The following is a 21,349-nucleotide window of genomic DNA, read 5'->3' on the forward strand; positions in this document are numbered from 1 at the left end:
CTGTAGCACTGCAGCACACACATTGTTTCCGTGTGGCCATGATGATCTTCATAGTTGTTCTGAAAGCGGTGGAAATAACTGTGGTTATCACAGGTAACGTACATTATCTGTTTCATATTGTGTGGTTTAAATGTGTTGGCTTTATCAGCTTCAATGAAGATTATAGCACTTTATAGATTCTGATCAGAACATTGTGTATTTGATTTGCAATCAGAATATACTGCACAATATTCAGCATTTTTAAGTATCCATTAAATACACTAAGTGACCAGTTTATTAGGTACACCCGCTCTTCCCCTGTAATTGACTTTTCTTTATGGCCTTCTACCTAAACATATGTCAAGAATTTACTACCAAACATCTAAAGACAGTCATGTGGTCAGGAAGGGTAAGGGGCTTATTTATCGATTATTAGGTTTTAGACCCTAAAATTGTAATTTCTTATTGCTGCTTTTCACACTGATAAAAAATTCAGTTTCGCCCAGATGTATTACCATACACCCCCAGGTGCAGCGGCGCCAAAAGGAATCTGTCCCTCCATTCTCCTTCTCCACATTCACTCCCCATACAGATAGTAGCATTGCAGAAACATAGTTTCTGCCATACTTACCTACTGCTGTTGTTTCCTCCACGGGAGAAGCTGGAAAGGAGATGCAGGTGGGCGGGGATGTTACAAATCACGCATATATGAATAGGGGTTAGGGCCAAAATGACACAATTACAATAGAATCATGTCCCTAGGCCCCACCTCCTCTACAGATTCCTGGCATTATTCTCCCCATTCTGCCCATTTCACTAGGAAGTGGGGGGATGCAGGAGGGGTGACAACTCTTTCATGGATGCAGGGGACTACCCGAAAAAATGTGTGCCCCCGCAAGATCTGGGAGAGTATGGTTCACTTTTCTCTAAGTAACACTTGTTTAACATGGGCACATTTTTCAGGCAGTAAAGATTAGGTGAGGGCTGCATAGGCACAAAACTACATAAACGTCCTGATTTTGTATGATTGGATATTTGTTTTTACTGTTGCTAGGTTTTTTTGAGTTTAGTTTGGAGTTTTCTTATTGGCTAGGGTCTAGCCTATCAGGTTGTTTTATGGTGTTTTACTTGAGGTGGGGGTATCTAATACGGCTTTCAGATCGCAAATGCCGGATCCCACCCGGTAAGAGAAACGTGTCCTTACCGGGTGGGATCCGGCATTTGCTCTGCTTTGGTGGCTTTCCGACCCGGCAATATATCAGGTCGGTTGCCATAGCAGCGGGGGGGAGAGGCGCAGCAGCAGCAGCAGGGGCGGGGGTGGAGGCGACGCTGGGAGATAAGCTCATCTCCTGCGCCACTTCTCCCTATGCTGTGAATGGGAGCCGTGTCGCATCGAAACGTCTCCCATTCACACTGCGCCTGACCCGGTATTCAACCAAGTAGTAACCCTTCTTTTTTACCTGGTTGAATTACCGGGTCAGGCAACCCGCTAATTCGGCCAAAGTGCTTTCACATCGCACACTGACCCGTTTCGACACAGCAATATGCTGTGTCGATACCGGGTTATTTGTGCGATGTGAAAGGGGTATATGAGGGATTCAAATAATTACACAGCCTCTTTTCCAGTTGGAAGTATCTCCCACTAACCCAGATATTTGCTTTTCAGTGCAGTTTGCTATACTAAATTTATAGTAAATTTTCGATAAAATGGGCGAGAAGGCACTACTTGTCAGTGATCACGTGTGGCATAAGAGGTCGTTGTGGGGCACTAACCCTTTTGAAAGATGGTGGGTGTGTCCTGCCCTTGAGGGGGGATATTGGGAGCTTCTCTGCAGTAGCGTGCGTGCTGTGCCATAGGAAAGGGTGGTGAGTCCTTCACAGCGCAGGTTATGCTTATACAGAGTGGGGGAGTTTTAGTTGCCGCCTGTTTTTTAAGAGAGCTAAGTGGCTGGAGCTGGTTAATGGTAGCGTCTTGCTTGCCACCCTCTACGAGTAAAATCTGGTCACCCAATTAATAAATATAATTGACCTTTAATCTAATGCAGTGGTATGGGTGGTATTCATGTGACCGACGGTCGGGAGACCGACGGTCACATGACCTCCTCCAGCATCCCGACCCCCACTATCCCGATTGTCGGCATGCCGACCAACAGGGACTATTTCCACTCGTGGGTGTCCACGACACCCATAGAGTGGGAATAGAACCCGTGGCGACCGTAGTTTGCCACCGAGCCCTCAGCGTGGCGAGCGCAGCGAGCCCGCAAGGGGCTTGCTGCACTCGCCCTTCCCGGCGTCGGTATGCTGCCGGGATCCCGGCTACGGTAAGCTGACCGGCGGTCAGAAGTCCGCCGGTCAGCCATACTACACCCCAGTGGTATCTGTGATGTTATTTCTTAGTTATAAGTTAGCTAAAATTGTATTATCAAGGCACAAATACAATAAATTATTGGACGGTTTAGCATTATGAGTTTGTCGGAACAAGGTCGGAACAAGAGCAGTGAAAAGCAAGTACAATATTCTCCTGTTTACCTATAATACAAGAGTGTAAAGGTATTTCATCTGTAGAAGTGCAAGATGCTGCAGACAGGGACTCTAAAATGCTACACTGTAGTCTGGCAAATATTATTGCTGTGCTGTTAAACGGAACCTGCATTACTGGGTACACTTTACAGGATGTAGATATATACTGTTTCTGCCCTCATTACATTTTTTAACCTAAGTGTGTTTATATCTTAATATTAGTTTGGAAATATCCATGTATCAGTCATGGGAATTCCACTGCAACAGTTCCAGATATCTCAAATGCCCTGTACACAATCACAGACCTGTGTGCTGCAGCAGGTAAGATGAATGGAATGTTTCTATCTAAGGTTTATATCACTGCTACCAGTGGTTCATTGTTGTACTCTCCCTAAAAGTGCCCTTAGGGGCATATTTATTATCAGGTTTTAGACAAGATAAGTATAATTTCTTATAGCTGATTATCACTGTAATATCAAATGAAAGATTGGCCAAATTATTAAAACACATATGCAGGGCGGGATGCAATCAATTTACCGGCTGTCGGGACCCTGGCGTTCAAGAGACTGACGCCGGAATCCCGACAGCCGCTGACATACCAACGCCTGAAATCCCGAAAAACATTCGGTTTTCCCACTCGGTTGGTGAGTCCACACCACCAATCGAGTGGGAATAGAACCTGTGGCGAGTGATGCGAGCCACCAGGCCCGATGCACGGTGAGTGCAGCGAGCCCGCCGGGATGTTAGATAGAAGATTGATCACTAATGTGGTCACTTCAATTCTTCTTTGGAGTCACGCCACACTACTGCACACACGCAATCTGCTGACTACACATGTGCAAGTGCCCATTGCCGGAGAGGCATCTCTACAGATCCCTTTCTTGGAAAATAATGCAGAGTGTAGCCCATAGGCTACAATGGCTAACGCTATCTATGGGGGCTGCTATTGTGGACTAAAACAGGGGATCATAGCAGATCTGCTGCGGTCCCTCCCTACAAACATCCAGGGGATACTAATTTGTGGGTACACCCGAAAACAGGTGTACACTGTGGCTGTGAGATTGACAAGGTCAAATTTACTTTAAGTTTAATTTTACATGAGCTATATATGTCATGGTGGAATTAACTTTGTTACAGTTTTGAAAATGTTTTGTTACAACATAAAAAATATAACATCAGACTCCTCTACATGCATTCAGAAAAATGTTTCACTTCTGTTCTCCAGAATGCAAGCCGATTTCACATCCTGGAATCTACTTAATATCTCGTGGCTGGGTAGGATCATAGCAATTAAGATGAATATTGTACCATAATGGCTCTCTTTTTCAGACCCTCCAAACAGCTGTTCCTACTTTCTTCCTTAGTAATATTCAAAAACTCTTGTGCACTTTATTTGGATCCACAGAACACTACAGATTGCTGCCAAATCCTGTGGAGGTCGGTTCCAGGAGGTGGTAGAGGTCTTCCTAATGTCAAACTCTACTATCTGGCCTCCTATTTCTCCCACATTATTGCTTTCTATTCTCACGTACTCTCGCCTGGGCTCTATCTCCTGACTTGATATTGAATGACCCAAATTTGACTACCCTATGGGGCCTATCCTCTGCACACTGACCCCCTGCTTCCAAACTGCATGAATCAAACATGAATCTTACCTCCCCAACATCTCCCTTGACGCCTATTTCACACAATCCCTTATTTCCTCTATGCAAGGTTCCTCTACTGCAAGGTTCTGTAATTGGACTTAACTAGGGTTTAAATTCCCTGGTGATTTTTCCAACCAGGGTCAATGGTTTTCCCTGTCAGAATACAACAGAAAACCCCTTCCCAGATACTTAACCCCTTTGAATTCCTTCAAGTTTGCCATTGTCTACACTCCCTTGCTCCACACTCTGATCTTCGAGCCCTTACCCCCTATAAGAATCTATGTAATCATTGCACCTTATTTAGAGGCGTTATTTCCCAGCTTTTTGCCCTATTTTAAGACAACACCCTCCTCCCTTTGAGGCCTCATGAGGTTGCTTGGGAGTGGGACCTTGGGCTTCCGCCAGTTGATATGGTCTGGGATGACATGGGCCTGGGGATAGCCAAAAGCTCTATCGTAACCAAAACAAAAGAGACTACATACAAAATCTATTATTACTGGTACTGTACTCCTGAGAGATTTAACAAAATGTTTCCATCCTCATCACCCAATTGTTGATGGGGTTGTGGCTTCAGAGGTACTATTATCCATATATGGTGGACCTGTCTGTATATTAGGACTTGGTTCATGGCCTCTTGAATTCCCTCCTGGAGGCTCCGGTACCAAAAGATCCCTGGATATTTTGGTTGTTCTACCCACTCCCCCGGACCTCTGCAAATTTTACAAAAAATTGGCTGCACACATTTTTGCTGCAGTAAAATCTTTGATTTCTTTATCAGGGACCATAGTGATCCACAGGATTTACCTTGGGGTATTAGGTAGAGATGAGCGGGTTCGGTTTCTCTGAATCCGAACCCGCCAGAACTTCATGTTTTTTTTCACGGGTCCGAGCGACTCGGATCTTCCCGCCTTGCTCGGTTAACCCGAGCGCGCCCGAACGTCATCATGACGCTGTCGGATTCTCGCGAGGCTCGGACTCTATCGCGAGACTCGGATTCTATATAAGGAGCCGCGCGTCGCCGCCATTTTCACACGTGCATTGAGATTGATAGGGAGAGGACGTGGCTGGCGTCCTCTCCGTTTAGAATAGATTAGAGAGACACTTGATTTACTAATTTTGGGGAGCATTAGGAGTACTCAGTACAGTGCAGAGTTTTGCTGATAGTGACCAGTGACCACCAGTTTTATTTATAATCCGTTCTCTGCCTGAAAAAAGCGATACACAGCACACAGTGACTCAGTCACATACCATATCTGTGTGCACTGCTCAGGCTCAGGCCAGTGTGCTGCATCATCTATTATCTATAAATAAATAATATTATATATATCTGTCTGACTGCTCAGCTCACACAGCTTATAATTGTGGGGGAGACTGGGGAGCACTACTGCAGTGCCAGTTATAGGTTATAGCAGGAGCCAGGAGTACATAATATATTATATAGTGAGTGACCACCAGACACACAGTGCAGTTTATTTAATATATCCGTTCTCTGCCTGAAAAAAGCGATACACACAGTGAATCAGTCAGTCACATACCATATCTGTGTGCACTGCTCAGGCTCAGGCCAGTGTGCTGCATCATCTATATATATTATATATCTGTCTGACTGCTCAGCTCACACAGCTTATAATTGTGGGGGAGACTGGGGAGCACTACTGCAGTGCCAGTTATAGGTTATAGCAGGAGCCAGGAGTACATAATATTATATTAAAATTAAACAGTGCACACTTTTGCTGCAGGAGTGCCACTGCCAGTGTGACTAGTGACCAGTGACCTGACCACCAGTATATATAATATTAGTAGTATACTATCTCTTTATCAACCAGTCTATATTAGCAGCAGACACAGTACAGTGCGGTAGTTCACGGCTGTGGCTACCTCTGTGTCGGCACTCGGCAGCCCGTCCATAATTGTATATACCACCTAACCGTGGTTTTTTTTTCTTTCTTTATACATACATACTAGTTACGAGTATACTATCTCTTTATCAACCAGTCTATATATTAGCAGCAGACACAGTACAGTGCGGTAGTTCACGGCTGTGGCTACCTCTGTGTCGGCACTCGGCAGCCCGTCCATAATTGTATATACCACCTAACCGTGTTTTTTTTTTCTTTCTTTATACATACATACTAGTTACGAGTATACTATCTCTTTATCAACCAGTCTATATATTAGCAGCAGACACAGTACAGTGCGGTAGTTCACGGCTGTGGCTACCTCTGTGTCGGCACTCAGCAGCCCGTCCATAATTGTATATACCACCTAACCGTGGTTTTTTTTTCTTTCTTTATACATACATACTAGTTACGAGTATACTATCTCTTTATCAACCAGTCTATATATTAGCAGCAGACACAGTACAGTGCGGTAGTTCACGGCTGTGGCTACCTCTGTGTCGGCACTCGGCAGCCCGTCCATAATTGTATATACCACCTAACCGTGGTTTTTTTTTCTTTCTTTATACATACATACTAGTTACGAGTATACTATCTCTTTATCAACCAGTCTATATATTAGCAGCAGACACAGTACAGTGCGGTAGTTCACGGCTGTGGCTACCTCTGTGTCGGCACTCGGCAGCCCGTCCATAATTGTATATACCACCTAACCGTGGTTTTTTTTTCTTTCTTTATACATACATACTAGTTACGAGTATACTATCTCTTTATCAACCAGTCTATATTAGCAGCAGACACAGTACAGTGCGGTAGTTCACGGCTGTGGCTACCTCTGTGTCGGCACTCGGCAGCCCGTCCATAATTGTATATACCACCTAACCGTGGTTTTTTTTTCTTTCTTTATACATACATACTAGTTACGAGTATACTATCTCTTTATCAACCAGTCTATATATTAGCAGCAGACACAGTACAGTGCGGTAGTTCACGGCTGTGGCTACCTCTGTGTCGGCACTCGGCAGCCCGTCCATAATTGTATATACCACCTAACCGTGGTTTTTTTTTCTTTCTTTATACATACATACTAGTTACGAGTATACTATCTCTTTATCAACCAGTCTATATATTAGCAGCAGACACAGTACAGTGCGGTAGTTCACGGCTGTGGCTACCTCTGTGTCGGCACTCGGCAGCCCGTCCATAATTGTATATACCACCTAACCGTGGTTTTTTTTTCTTTCTTTATACATACATACTAGTTACGAGTATACTATCTCTTTATCAACCAGTCTATATATTAGCAGCAGACACAGTACAGTGCGGTAGTTCACGGCTGTGGCTACCTCTGTGTCGGCACTCGGCAGCCCGTCCATAATTGTATATACCACCTAACCGTGGTTTTTTTTCTTTCTTTATACATACATACTAGTTACGAGTATACTATCTCTTTATCAACCAGTCTATATATTAGCAGCAGACACAGTACAGTGCGGTAGTTCACGGCTGTGGCTACCTCTGTGTCGGCACTCGGCAGCCCGTCCATAATTGTATATACCACCTAACCGTGGTTTTTTTTTCTTTCTTTATACATACATACTAGTTACGAGTATACTATCTCTTTATCAACCAGTCTATATTAGCAGCAGACACAGTACAGTGCGGTAGTTCACGGCTGTGGCTACCTCTGTGTCGGCACTCGGCAGCCCGTCCATAATTGTATATACCACCTAACCGTGGTTTTTTTTTCTTTCTTTATACATACATACTAGTTACGAGTATACTATCTCTTTATCAACCAGTCTATATATTAGCAGCAGACACAGTACAGTGCGGTAGTTCACGGCTGTGGCTACCTCTGTGTCGGCACTCGGCAGCCCGTCCATAATTGTATATACCACCTAACCGTGGTTTTTTTTTCTTTCTTTATACATACATACTAGTTACGAGTATACTATCTCTTTATCAACCAGTCTATATATTAGCAGCAGACACAGTACAGTGCGGTAGTTCACGGCTGTGGCTACCTCTGTGTCGGCACTCGGCAGCCCGTCCATAATTGTATATACCACCTAACCGTGGTTTTTTTTTCTTTCTTTATACATACATACTAGTTACGAGTATACTATCTCTTTATCAACCAGTCTATATATTAGCAGCAGACACAGTACAGTGCGGTAGTTCACGGCTGTGGCTACCTCTGTGTCGGCACTCGGCAGCCCGTCCATAATTGTATATACCACCTAACCGTGGTTTTTTTTTCTTTCTTTATACATACATACTAGTTACGAGTATACTATCTCTTTATCAACCAGTCTATATTAGCAGCAGACACAGTACAGTGCGGTAGTTCACGGCTGTGGCTACCTCTGTGTCGGCACTCGGCAGCCCGTCCATAATTGTATATACCACCTAACCGTGGTTTTTTTTTCTTTCTTTATACATACATACTAGTTACGAGTATACTATCTCTTTATCAACCAGTCTATATATTAGCAGCAGACACAGTACAGTGCGGTAGTTCACGGCTGTGGCTACCTCTGTGTCGGCACTCGGCAGCCCGTCCATAATTGTATATACCACCTAACCGTGGTTTTTTTTTCTTTCTTTATACATACATACTAGTTACGAGTATACTATCTCTTTATCAACCAGTCTATATATTAGCAGCAGACACAGTACAGTGCGGTAGTTCACGGCTGTGGCTACCTCTGTGTCGGCACTCGGCAGCCCGTCCATAATTGTATACTAGTATCCAATCCATCCATCTCCATTGTTTACCTGAGGTGCCTTTTAGTTGTGCCTATTAAAATATGGAGAACAAAAATGTTGAGGTTCCAAAATTAGGGAAAGATCAAGATCCACTTCCACCTCGTGCTGAAGCTGCTGCCACTAGTCATGGCCGAGACGATGAAATGCCAGCAACGTCGTCTGCCAAGGCCGATGCCCAATGTCATAGTACAGAGCATGTCAAATCCAAAACACCAAATATCAGTAAAAAAAGGACTCCAAAACCTAAAATAAAATTGTCGGAGGAGAAGCGTAAACTTGCCAATATGCCATTTACCACACGGAGTGGCAAGGAACGGCAGAGGCCCTGGCCTATGTTCATGGCTAGTGGTTCAGCTTCACATGAGGATGGAAGCACTCAGCCTCTCGCTAGAAAAATGAAAAGACTCAAGCTGGCAAAAGCAGCACAGCAAAGAACTGTGCATTCTTCGAAATCCCAAATCCACAAGGAGAGTCCAATTGTGTCAGTTGCGATGCCTGACCTTCCCAACACTGGACGTGAAGAGCATGCGCCTTCCACCATTTGCACGCCCCCTGCAAGTGCTGGAAGGAGCACCCGCAGTCCAGTTCCTGATAGTCAGATTGAAGATGTCAGTGTTGAAGTACACCAGGATGAGGAGGATATGGGTGTTGCTGGCGCTGGGGAGGAAATTGACCAGGAGGATTCTGATGGTGAGGTGGTTTGTTTAAGTCAGGCACCCGGGGAGACACCTGTTGTCCGTGGGAGGAATATGGCCGTTGACATGCCAGGTGAAAATACCAAAAAAATCAGCTCTTCGGTGTGGAGGTATTTCACCAGAAATGCGGACAACAGGTGTCAAGCCGTGTGTTCCCTTTGTCAAGCTGTAATAAGTAGGGGTAAGGACGTTAACCACCTCGGAACATCCTCCCTTATACGTCACCTGCAGCGCATTCATAATAAGTCAGTGACAAGTTCAAAAACTTTGGGTGACAGCGGAAGCAGTCCACTGACCAGTAAATCCCTTCCTCTTGTAACCAAGCTCACGCAAACCACCCCACCAACTCCCTCAGTGTCAATTTCCTCCTTCCCCAGGAATGCCAATAGTCCTGCAGGCCATGTCACTGGCAATTCTGACGAGTCCTCTCCTGCCTGGGATTCCTCCGATGCATCCTTGCGTGTAACGCCTACTGCTGCTGGCGCTGCTGTTGTTGCCGCTGGGAGTCGATGGTCATCCCAGAGGGGAAGTCGTAAGCCCACTTGTACTACTTCCAGTAAGCAATTGACTGTTCAACAGTCCTTTGCGAGGAAGATGAAATATCACAGCAGTCATCCTACTGCAAAGCGGATAACTGAGTCCTTGACAACTATGTTGGTGTTAGACGTGCGTCCGGTATCCGCCGTTAGTTCACAGGGAACTAGACAATTTATTGAGGCAGTGTGCCCCCGTTACCAAATACCATCTAGGTTCCACTTCTCTAGGCAGGCGATACCGAGAATGTACACGGACGTCAGAAAAAGACTCACCAGTGTCCTAAAAAATGCAGTTGTACCCAATGTCCACTTAACCACGGACATGTGGACAAGTGGAGCAGGGCAGGGTCAGGACTATATGACTGTGACAGCCCACTGGGTAGATGTATGGACTCCCGCCGCAAGAACAGCAGCGGCGGCACCAGTAGCAGCATCTCGCAAACGCCAACTCTTTCCTAGGCAGGCTACGCTTTGTATCACCGCTTTCCAGAATACGCACACAGCTGAAAACCTCTTACGGCAACTGAGGAAGATCATCGCGGAATGGCTTACCCCAATTGGACTCTCCTGTGGATTTGTGGCATCGGACAACGCCAGCAATATTGTGTGTGCATTAAATATGGGCAAATTCCAGCACGTCCCATGTTTTGCACATACCTTGAATTTGGTGGTGCAGAATTTTTTAAAAAACGACAGGGGCGTGCAAGAGATGCTGTCGGTGGCCAGAAAAATTGCGGGACACTTTCGGCGTACAGGCACCACGTACAGAAGACTGGAGCACCACCAAAAACTACTGAACCTGCCCTGCCATCATCTGAAGCAAGAAGTGGTAACGAGGTGGAATACAACCCTCTATATGCTTCAGAGGTTGGAGGAGCAGCAAAAGGCCATTCAAGCCTATACAATTGAGCACGATATACTAGGTGGAATGCACCTGTCTCAAGTGCAGTGGAGAATGATTTCAACGTTGTGCAAGGTTCTGATGCCCTTTGAACTTGCCACACGTGAAGTCAGTTCAGACACTGCCAGCCTGAGTCAGGTCATTCCCCTCATCAGGCTTTTGCAGAAGAAGCTGGAGGCATTGAAGAAGGAGCTAAAAGGGAGCGATTCCGCTAGGCATGTGGGACTTGTGGATGCGGCCCTTAATTCGCTTAACAAGGATTCACGGGTGGTCAATCTGTTGAAATCAGAGCACTACATTTTGGCCACCGTGCTCGATCCTAGATTTAAAGCCTACCTTGGATCTCTCTTTCCGGCAGACACAGGTCTGCTGGGGTTGAAAGACCTGCTGGTGACAAAATTGTCAAGTCAAGCGGAACGCGACCTGTCAACATCTCCTCCTTCACATTCTCCCGCAACTGGGGGTGCGAGGAAAAGGCTCAGAATTCCGAGCCCACCCGCTGGCGGTGATGCAGGGCAGTCTGGAGCGACTGCTGATGCTGACATCTGGTCCGGACTGAAGGACCTGACAACGATTACGGACATGTCGTCTACTGTCACTGCATATGATTCTCTCAACATTGATAGAATGGTGGAGGATTATATGAGTGACCGCATCCAAGTAGGCACGTCACACAGTCCGTACTTATACTGGCAGGAAAAAGAGGCAATTTGGAGGCCCTTGCACAAACTGGCTTTATTCTACCTAAGTTGCCCTCCCACAAGTGTGTACTCCGAAAGAGTGTTTAGTGCCGCCGCTCACCTTGTCAGCAATCGGCGTACGAGGTTACATCCAGAAAATGTGGAGAAGATGATGTTCATTAAAATGAATTATAATCAATTCCTCCGCGGAGACATTGACCAGCAGCAATTGCCTCCACAAAGTACACAGGGAGCTGAGATGGTGGATTCCAGTGGGGACGAATTGATAATCTGTGAGGAGGGGGATGTACACGGTGATATATCGGAGGGTGAAGATGAGGTGGACATCTTGCCTCTGTAGAGCCAGTTTGTGCAAGGAGAGATTAATTGCTTCTTTTTTGGGGGGGGTCCAAACCAACCCGTCATATCAGTCACAGTCGTGTGGCAGACCCTGTCACTGAAATGATGGGTTGGTTAAAGTGTGCATGTCCTGTTTTGTTTATACAACATAAGGGTGGGTGGGAGGGCCCAAGGACAATTCCATCTTGCACCTCTTTTTTCTTTTCTTTTTCTTTGCATCATGTGCTGATTGGGGAGGGTTTTTTGGAAGGGACATCCTGCGTGACACTGCAGTGCCACTCCTAGATGGGCCCGGTGTTTGTGTCGGCCACTAGGGTCGCTAATCTTACTCACACAGTCAGCTACCTCATTGCGCCTCTTTTTTTCTTTGCGTCATGTGCTGTTTGGGGAGGGTTTTTTGGAAGGGACATCCTGCGTGACACTGCAGTGCCACTCCTAGATGGGCCCGGTGTTTGTGTCGGCCACTAGGGTCGCTAATCTTACTCACACAGCTACCTCATTGCGCCTCTTTTTTTCTTTGCGTCATGTGCTGTTTGGGGAGGGTTTTTTGGAAGGGCCATCCTGCGTGACACTGCAGTGCCACTCCTAGATGGGCCCGGTGTTTGTGTCGGCCACTAGGGTCGCTAATCTTACTCACACAGCTACCTCATTGCGCCTCTTTTTTTCTTTGCGTCATGTGCTGTTTGGGGAGGGTTTTTTGGAAGGGCCATCCTGCGTGACACTGCAGTGCCACTCCTAGATGGGCCCGGTGTTTGTGTCGGCCACTAGGGTCGCTAATCTTACTCACACAGCTACCTCATTGCGCCTCTTTTTTTCTTTGCGTCATGTGCTGTTTGGGGAGGGTTTTTTGGAAGGGACATCCTGCGTGACACTGCAGTGCCACTCCTAGATGGGCCCGGTGTTTGTGTCGGCCACTAGGGTCGCTTATCTTACTCACACAGCGACCTCGGTGCAAATTTTAGGACTAAAAATAATATTGTGAGGTGTGAGGTATTCAGAATAGACTGAAAATGAGTGTAAATTATGGTTTTTGAGGTTAATAATACTTTGGGATCAAAATGACCCCCAAATTCTATGATTTAAGCTGTTTTTTAGTGTTTTTTGAAAAAAACACCCGAATCCAAAACACACCCGAATCCGACAAAAAAAATTCGGTGAGGTTTTGCCAAAACGCGTTCGAACCCAAAACACGGCCGCGGAACCGAACCCAAAACCAAAACACAAAACCCGAAAAATTTCAGGCGCTCATCTCTAGTATTAGGCAACGACAGTGGTACGGGCACCAAACAGTTAAGCTTTTCAGACTCCCAGGATTCAATGGTCCAGCCCCCTATAACCCCACCTCCCGGTTCAGGCAATTCCATTTTTTTGTTTGGTGCAGCAGAATCCAGACCACTAGAATGGTTAAGGGCTGCTGAATTTATCGCAGCCACAAGCTTTGTTATTTTGTATAGTATTTTTTCTTTTTCTTAGTGATCTTTCTATGCGTCTTAAAACACATAATAGAAAAGACGCTCCAACAACTCTCCGCCAGGTCGCGACTACAGTTACCTCCGAGTACACTGCTGTTTTGACGGGTACCAGACTGGATGTGCGAGCAAGTCCATACTGATGACCAAGGCTGCGGCCGGAGAACGGGTAGAATGTAAGGTGTCTTTTTCCAGTTGGCGGTTTAAGACACATATAACGCAGCCTTACTGTTCCAGGTGGAGACTACCGGACAGTCGCTGATGCGGCTGCCACTTCGGGGTGCACCAGCACTAGGCCACAGGGATCATAGGTTCTGGGGAGTAGTAGAGGCCGCAATCCCTGTGGTTGATGTCAGCAGTGGGGAGTAAGACACTCCCCTGGTCGTCCCTTTCCCTGTTCATGACCAGTTCCCTCGAGTCTCCCACCATAAACTGATACTTCTGCTTCCGTCTGAGATGCTTAAACATTAATACCGGTCAGGGTCGCATGTGCAGCTGGGTACAGTGGTGTGTCTGATTCTCACAGCTGGTTGTTTGCGGCATGGTCGAATTCGGAAACAGGGTTTAAGTCTCCCTGTATCCCGCTCTCCTGAGGCAGGTGATACAGCACTGAGTTCCTACCTACCCTTGGCTGTATCGAGTAGTTGATTAGGTGCCTGATGGAAATGAGTGTTGTGAACATTTACTGCTGTATTATTCGCTGTGCGTCTGAATATGCTAGTCTACGTTAAGGTTATGCAGTAATATTTGTTCCTGCTTACTTATATGTATTGTGTAGTGGAAAAAATGTGCTCATTTTGCAGATGTGTATTAAGGCATTCTTTTATGTGACTGATTGCTGGTGTGACTGCTGTAAACTCTGTTTCTGTTAGCTGTTTTTCTTTATTTATCAGATCCTTAGTGCCGGTGCAAAGCAGGGTGGGATCTGATTGTACTTCACATCTGTAAAGTATTAAATGGAGGATGGTCACATTTATGCATGGAAATACACTGAGTATTGTAATAATTGTTGCTATGTCCAAGAAAGGCAAAAGTGACGAGGCACCTACATTAACATCAGGTTGTCCTGCAAAGCTGGGTTAACTGACCAGGACCTGGTTCAAGATGACTTGTGTACAAATTGCTATAATTTCCATTAAAGCCAGCTCCAAGTCAGGTACCTGTGCAATCACAGGAAATTCCCTGGGCAGCTTTTGCACAGACGTTGTCTAATTTAGCAGATAATATAACGCTAGCTATGGTACCAGGTATGGGGTTTACACTTTTAACCCTACATGCAACATCCCACTTGGGTCATACCACATCCAGTGTTAGATGTAGCTTGGTCCTCGGATGCCTTTCAGCAAAAACAAGCTGATAAGCCCAAGGAATGGAATTCAGATAGACAGGGAGTTACAGCTTCACTGTCAGCACATTTTTCAGAATCAGAGGACTCTTCTGGTGATGAAGCTGGATCCTCCCATTCTAAATCTGCATCTAGAGAGGAGCAGCACTCTTCATCAGTGGATATACCTGATTTAATTCAGGTAGTTAAATCTGTTCTGTCAATTAAAGGCAGCAAAGCCTGTGCTTAAATCCAAGGCACCAGTATTTAAACATCCTAAAACAGTGAAAACAGAATTTCCTAATTCAGATCAGCTGAAGGAAATTATGCGAGAGGCATGGGGTACACCCAGTAAAAAAATTTAATATTCCCAAAGAAATTGGGTTCTTTTTTATCCTTTTTCTACTGTGGACTGTTTAAGATAGGGGAGATTCATCCCAAGGTACTGTAGATACATGTGTAGTTGGACTTGTGCATATCATCTACATTATCTCTACCTTCAACATCATTAAATGATGTAATTGACATAAAGATTGATGTTTTCTTAAGACTGTTTTTCTTTAGCAGAGGCTTTGAAAGATGATCTTTCAACAGCTACAAGAAAACAGTTATCACATATTGCATATATATAAAGCAGGCAGCTGCTTTTATGGAAGAAGCTGCCCTGGATATGGGTACAGCAGCTTCTCAAGCCGTAGCAGCTCGCAGAGCTATCTGGCTACGTGCATGGAAGGCTGATTTGGAATCCCAGAAGGTCCTGGAATCTTGCTTTTTGTTGTAAATATTCTGTTTGGCACAGAATTAGATAACATTCTTGTGTCTGAAGCAGACTCCAAAAGCAGATTCTAAAAAGGTGAAGTTTCCCTCTTCATAGAAGGCTATACCCGGTTTCCTGCTTTCCGGTCATTTCAGGCTCAAGATAAAGCAAAAGGAAAGGTTTACAATAAGTAGTCTCAATCAGATAAATCTAATAGGACTAAGAAGAAAGAAACTGGGTCAACCAGACGCCAGCTTCTAAACCAGAAGACAAGCAATTGGCCTGATGGCTTGGCCCTCCAACTGGGGGATTCCAGGGTGGGAAGCCAACTCCTTCTTTTTGCACAGGTTTAGCAACAGCCACCACAGATACCTGGGTAGAAAAAGCGGTGTCTCACAGGTACACTTTCAAAGTTTCTTTTGTACCAGCCTCTCTCCTGTAGAATCGAAGGCCAGGGTTCTAGAGGACGCAGTTCAGAAACTACTGAAGTCAGTAATAATAGTACCAGTTCCTACAGCAAAGCGGGGATGAGGTTTCTATTCCAACCTGTTTCTAGTTCAGAAACCAAATGGATTTACCGACCCAATTTAATTTTCAATATTTTGAACAAATATGTCTGGGTGCCTCGATTCTGTATGGAAACCTTGCAGTCCATTATCTTGGTTATGGAGCCTGGGGATTTATGGGGTCCCTGGATATTCAAGGTGCTTGCCTCCATGTACCTATAGCATCTTTCCATTAGTGCTATCCTTCTATTAGTGCTAACATTTCCAGTTTCAGGCTCTACCATTTGGACTGGCTAGAGCTCCCAGGGTATTTACCAAGTTCATGGTGGTGATGGCAACTTACCTTAGTCATCAGGGAATAATGATTTTCCCATATATAGATGACTGGCTCAGTCCCAGGAAACTCTAAAAATTGGGCGAAGTCCTCCTTAGTCCCGTCACAACAGATGATGTATCTGGGGGCTGTGTTGGATACCAGCCCCCAGATACATCATCTTTCTACATTTGAACAAAATAATGTTACAGATGAAGGTTCAGGAATTGCTATACAGTCTTAGAGTATCTATGCATGCAGCAATGCAAATTCTGGGATCAATAGTCTGGAAATTCGACATGGTAGAATGTGCTCAATTGCATTTAAGACCCCTTCAACATCTGATTCTCTCCAACTGGAATGGACAGCATCAGACGATAAAAACTCAGACAATAGTTCTTCCTCAGGAAGTGAGTCAGTCATTAGCCTATGGGCTACAGACGTTACATCTGGACAAAAGGCGACACCTATTGGATTTCAGATTGGGAGGTTCTGAAAACAGATGCAAGTCTTCAGGGCTGGGGAGCCGTGATGGAACAGTACTTGTTCCAGCGGCGCTGGAACAAGGAATGGCCTTACACCCAGTAGTCTACCAGATTCTGGTAAATAAGTAGGGGCTTCTGGAAGTGGACCTCATGGCCTCCCATCAGAACAACGAAGTTTTCGCATACGGGTGTAGAACAAAGGATCCAGAAGTAATCTTCAGGGACCAGGCCTCTCTGTGGGAGATGCACCATTGGACATAGTTCGTGCTCTAAGGATCTATGCGTATTGTACCAGTGCCATCAGAAGGTCAGACGCTCTCTTCATTCTCTATGGATTTCACAAGAAATCCTACATGGACTCATGCTCATTGAATGATGTTTCCACTGTAGTTGTTTCCACCCCCCACCCCTGTTGTTTTATCAGGTTTTGAATGCTTAATGAGTATTTACCATTAAGGTACTGTTTAATGGCCCTCCTCCTTCTCTCCTCCTCTTACCCTAATCTCCCTTTCCCCTTCATCACTCATCTGACTTTTGTTGTTTTCCTTCTGCTTGCTACTTTATATAAAATGTGGTAACTCCTTTATGTCAATTGTTTTTTTTTCTTTTCCATTTGTATTGGACTCTTGTTGCCTTTTTTCTGTATTTACTCCTATTTTGATTGACCATTTAAAAGATATAATTTTATATATATATATATATATATATATATATAAAATCTATCATCAGAGTCCATCATATGCCCCTTCTACACCTCCAGAATCCTTCACATGCCTTCTATATTTCATCAGCTCACTATAGATGCCTTTTATATGCCATCAGACTACTTAATTTTACATCACTCACTTCCCACACAAACAAACACACAAATACTTAAGCGGTGTGCCGCTGGAGCCCATGCAAAGTGTTGGGACACAACACTTTCCTTCTTAACCCATTACTACAGAATAGATAGTGTTAGTTATCAGGTGCATGAGTTACATCATGCTGAAGTTATCCTTGGTGGCAAACTCAAACTAAGTGGACGTTCAAACCAAGGAGCAGGCAGAGATTTTATGACAGTGAGGGCTTCCTGCACAACACTATAGTTGTCTAGGTCAGGGGACTGAGTGGCATTTGGTGTGTGAGAGTATGAAAGTTGGGGCTCTTCTCTGACAGCATGGAATTACTGCACTATAAGTATATGGGAAGCACTGTGCTCAGCTGTGCACTGATAACTGTCTGTGACCTCCCCATGTTGTCCAGAGGAAGTTATGGGCCACAATGTTCTACGAGCAGCAATTGATGTAACAATGGTATGACCAGGAACAGGTGACACTCTTTCTTCTACTCCCAAGTCCCGACTAAGCGTGTAGTGTATATTTATTAAAAAATAGAAAATAATTGTGTTATATAGCTATTAAAAACTATTTTCTAATATTCTAGGGGATGTAGTATAGGCTCAGTCCCTGTGAAAAAGGGCTATCACATTACAATTAGAACAACAGATAATTAATAATAACTTTCTAATTAGTAACTGATAAAAAAAGACTCAATTAGTACACAGTGGCATAACTAGAGTAGGGCAAGCGGGGCACATACCCTGGGTGCTGTGTTAGTCCTGGCAGAAGAGGACACCACTGACCAGAGCAGTTTACCCACCCACTGTAGCATTTGTTGCTCGACATCCCGCGTCCACTCTCCAAGTGTTATCTGTCTCACTGTGCTCTGCCACCGGACTGTCCAGCCTCCTAGAGCTTTCTCTGCTGTTGGGAGATGTCACAGGGGTGGGTGGGGAGCATGGATGGGAACCGTGACGTCATGAGGAAGTGGGGAGGTAGTCACCACCAGCCCCATACCCTTGGGAGTTAAGAATGGGATTGGATAGTAGCCAAAGCTACTGGGTGGGGATACTGTATTTGAAGAGCCCAGTCAACAAAATCAGGCGCGTGCCTTGTGCCAGAGTAGGACTGACGAAATGACATCTGCAGTAAGGATGATCCTGAGATCACAGCTGCTCTGCATGCAACTTTATTGTACAGTTTATTGTACAGTTGACAATTTTGTCTACTCTTTGGAGCTTAGCCCTGGAGGGTTCATACCAGCAGCTTAACTGCAAGTAACTCTGCAATGTAGAGAGAACAATTGATTTTCACTGTCTCTGTCTCTCTCTTGTTCGTTCAGTCTGTGGGGGTCTATGTGTTATATTATTATCCTGTGGGGGCCAGTGTGTTTACATGTTTATCCTGCTGGGACCAATGTGTTTAAATTTTGCTGGGGTTAGTGAGTTTAATTTTTGTCCTGTGGGGGCCAGTATGTTAGTGTTTATCCTACCGGTGCCAATGTTTGTGGGTTTTGTTCATGTGAAGCCTATAGGGGCGATTCAATTGTTTTACCCTACAGCTGCCACTATATGGCACCTAATAGAGCAATGCAATTGTTGCTCCATTCAGGTGTGAATAGGCATGGGTGTAGCTTTAGAGGGTGCAAGGAGTGCCACTGCTATGGGGCCCAGAGGCTTAGGGAGGCCTAGACTGAGGTTATAAGGTAGCATAACAATTTCCCAGATTTACCTGCTAAGTAATTGGGTTTGATCCATTGCCCAACCTAACTTGTATGATATTTCATTTTCAGTGAGAGCAGTGTGTGTAGAGGATGTTGTAATGGGAAGGGGGCACTGTAATCTGGCATATTTCGAACTGGAAGGTACTGTAATATGGCACAATATGATCTGGAGGGCACTGTAATGAGTCACAATCTGATCTACTCATTGAAATGTGGAGGGCATTATAATGTTACATAAAAAGAACTGGGGAACTGTAATGTGGCACAATATGAAATAGAGGCACTATACTGTGACATAATATGAACTAGGGCACTGTAATGTGGCATAATTTGAACTGGATGGCAATGTAATATGGCCCAATATGATCAGGGGGCACTGTAATTTGGCATAATACGAACTGGAGACACTGCATGTCATCATGTTAATTGAGGATACTGTGTGGCATAATGTGTACTGGCAGCCCTACATGACATCATGTAAATTAGAGAGCTACCATGGTTTATAAAGTAAACTAGGGCACTGCTATAGAGAATAACATTAAGTAGACACTATTATGGTTCAGAAAATGAACTAGGGCACTATTATAGGGCATAAAATAGACGCGCCCAATTAGACACTGTACACGGCTAAACCTGGTCTAATTGAGCACGACAAATGTGATAATTAATAGGCATTTGAATTGCTCTATTGGGCGCCCATTAATTATCGCGGCTGTTTTTTCAGTTAGTCCATACTTAGCTACTTCTGTTGTTTCCTCTCCAGGAGAAGCCCGGGGAGGAGATGCAGGTGGGCATGGCCAGACTATCCGTGTCATTATACTCAACAATAGAATCATGTCACTAGCCACGCCCGCTCCACGCTGACAGCAGATTGCCGGTATTAGTCCTACCATTCTGCCCACTTCACTAGGGAGGGGTGCGCACTCATCCGACAAATCAGATGACTCACACAGGATCCAGAAGAGTATGAGTCTGAGTTACTGTAGTCCTGTTTATAGCAGAATAACATTCTGAAGCATGTCTTCATCTCCAGACTACACATTATCTACATAACATGAGAAACCTTCAAGAAAGGAAGGACAGGGAAACCTCTACCATTATTAGCCTAATGCAGTGGTTCCCAAACTTTTTTGAGTCACAGCGCCCTAGAGTATCCAATTTTTTTTGACAGCACCCCTAGGCCAAGAGTTTCTTATTGAGAAATTCTGGAAAAAAAATATTCAATGAACTAAATTGTACTTATATGTCATCCTTAAGTTCAGTTGTGTGGTGAGTGACAAGATTTACTTCTGTTTGTCCACATATTTCAGGATTAGCAGCCACAAGCACTGGTTTTGCCTATTACATTGACTGTAAATAATTTGTTTGTCCTAGATCACCAACCCAGGGCACCCCTGCAAGTACCCTGAGGCACCCCAAGGTTTGAGAACCACTGGCATAATGAGTTTAGGTTTTAAGGTTTCAAAGTTATTACACCTGACATGACCTAGGTATTTCAATCCTTAGCTTGTTCCTCTACCTATTTTTGATGATCTCAGATTTTTATTTTTTAATACGGTTGTTAGTCTTTCAAAAGTTTAGAATTGGAACCTATTTTATGATCCAGATATTCACTTGTTTTTGGGGAGCTCTTTAGGTCCTTCTTAATAGCCCGTGTCACGTATCACTATTTGTGTAGAATGTCTAATGATAGAACTACTTCACTTATATTGGAGTATGAGTTATTGCGTAACTCATGGAAGTGAATTTGTGGAATGGTGAGCTACAATGTCATACTCAAGGTACTTATATTGTTAAAATAAATTATCAAAAACAGGAAGGTGGGCAAGTTTAAGTTTAATTTTGAGGCTTTAGAAATGGCTTTCTATTTCCTTTCTGAAGATTACATGTTTCAATTAAAGGACCCCATACACCAGCAATCACAAAAAAACTATTTGTAGATTCTGAGATTTTTTTCCAGATTT

The sequence above is a fragment of the Pseudophryne corroboree genome, chromosome 3 (genome assembly GCF_028390025.1).
Source record: "Pseudophryne corroboree isolate aPseCor3 chromosome 3, aPseCor3.hap2, whole genome shotgun sequence".
Lineage (NCBI taxonomy): Eukaryota > Metazoa > Chordata > Amphibia > Anura > Myobatrachidae > Pseudophryne > Pseudophryne corroboree.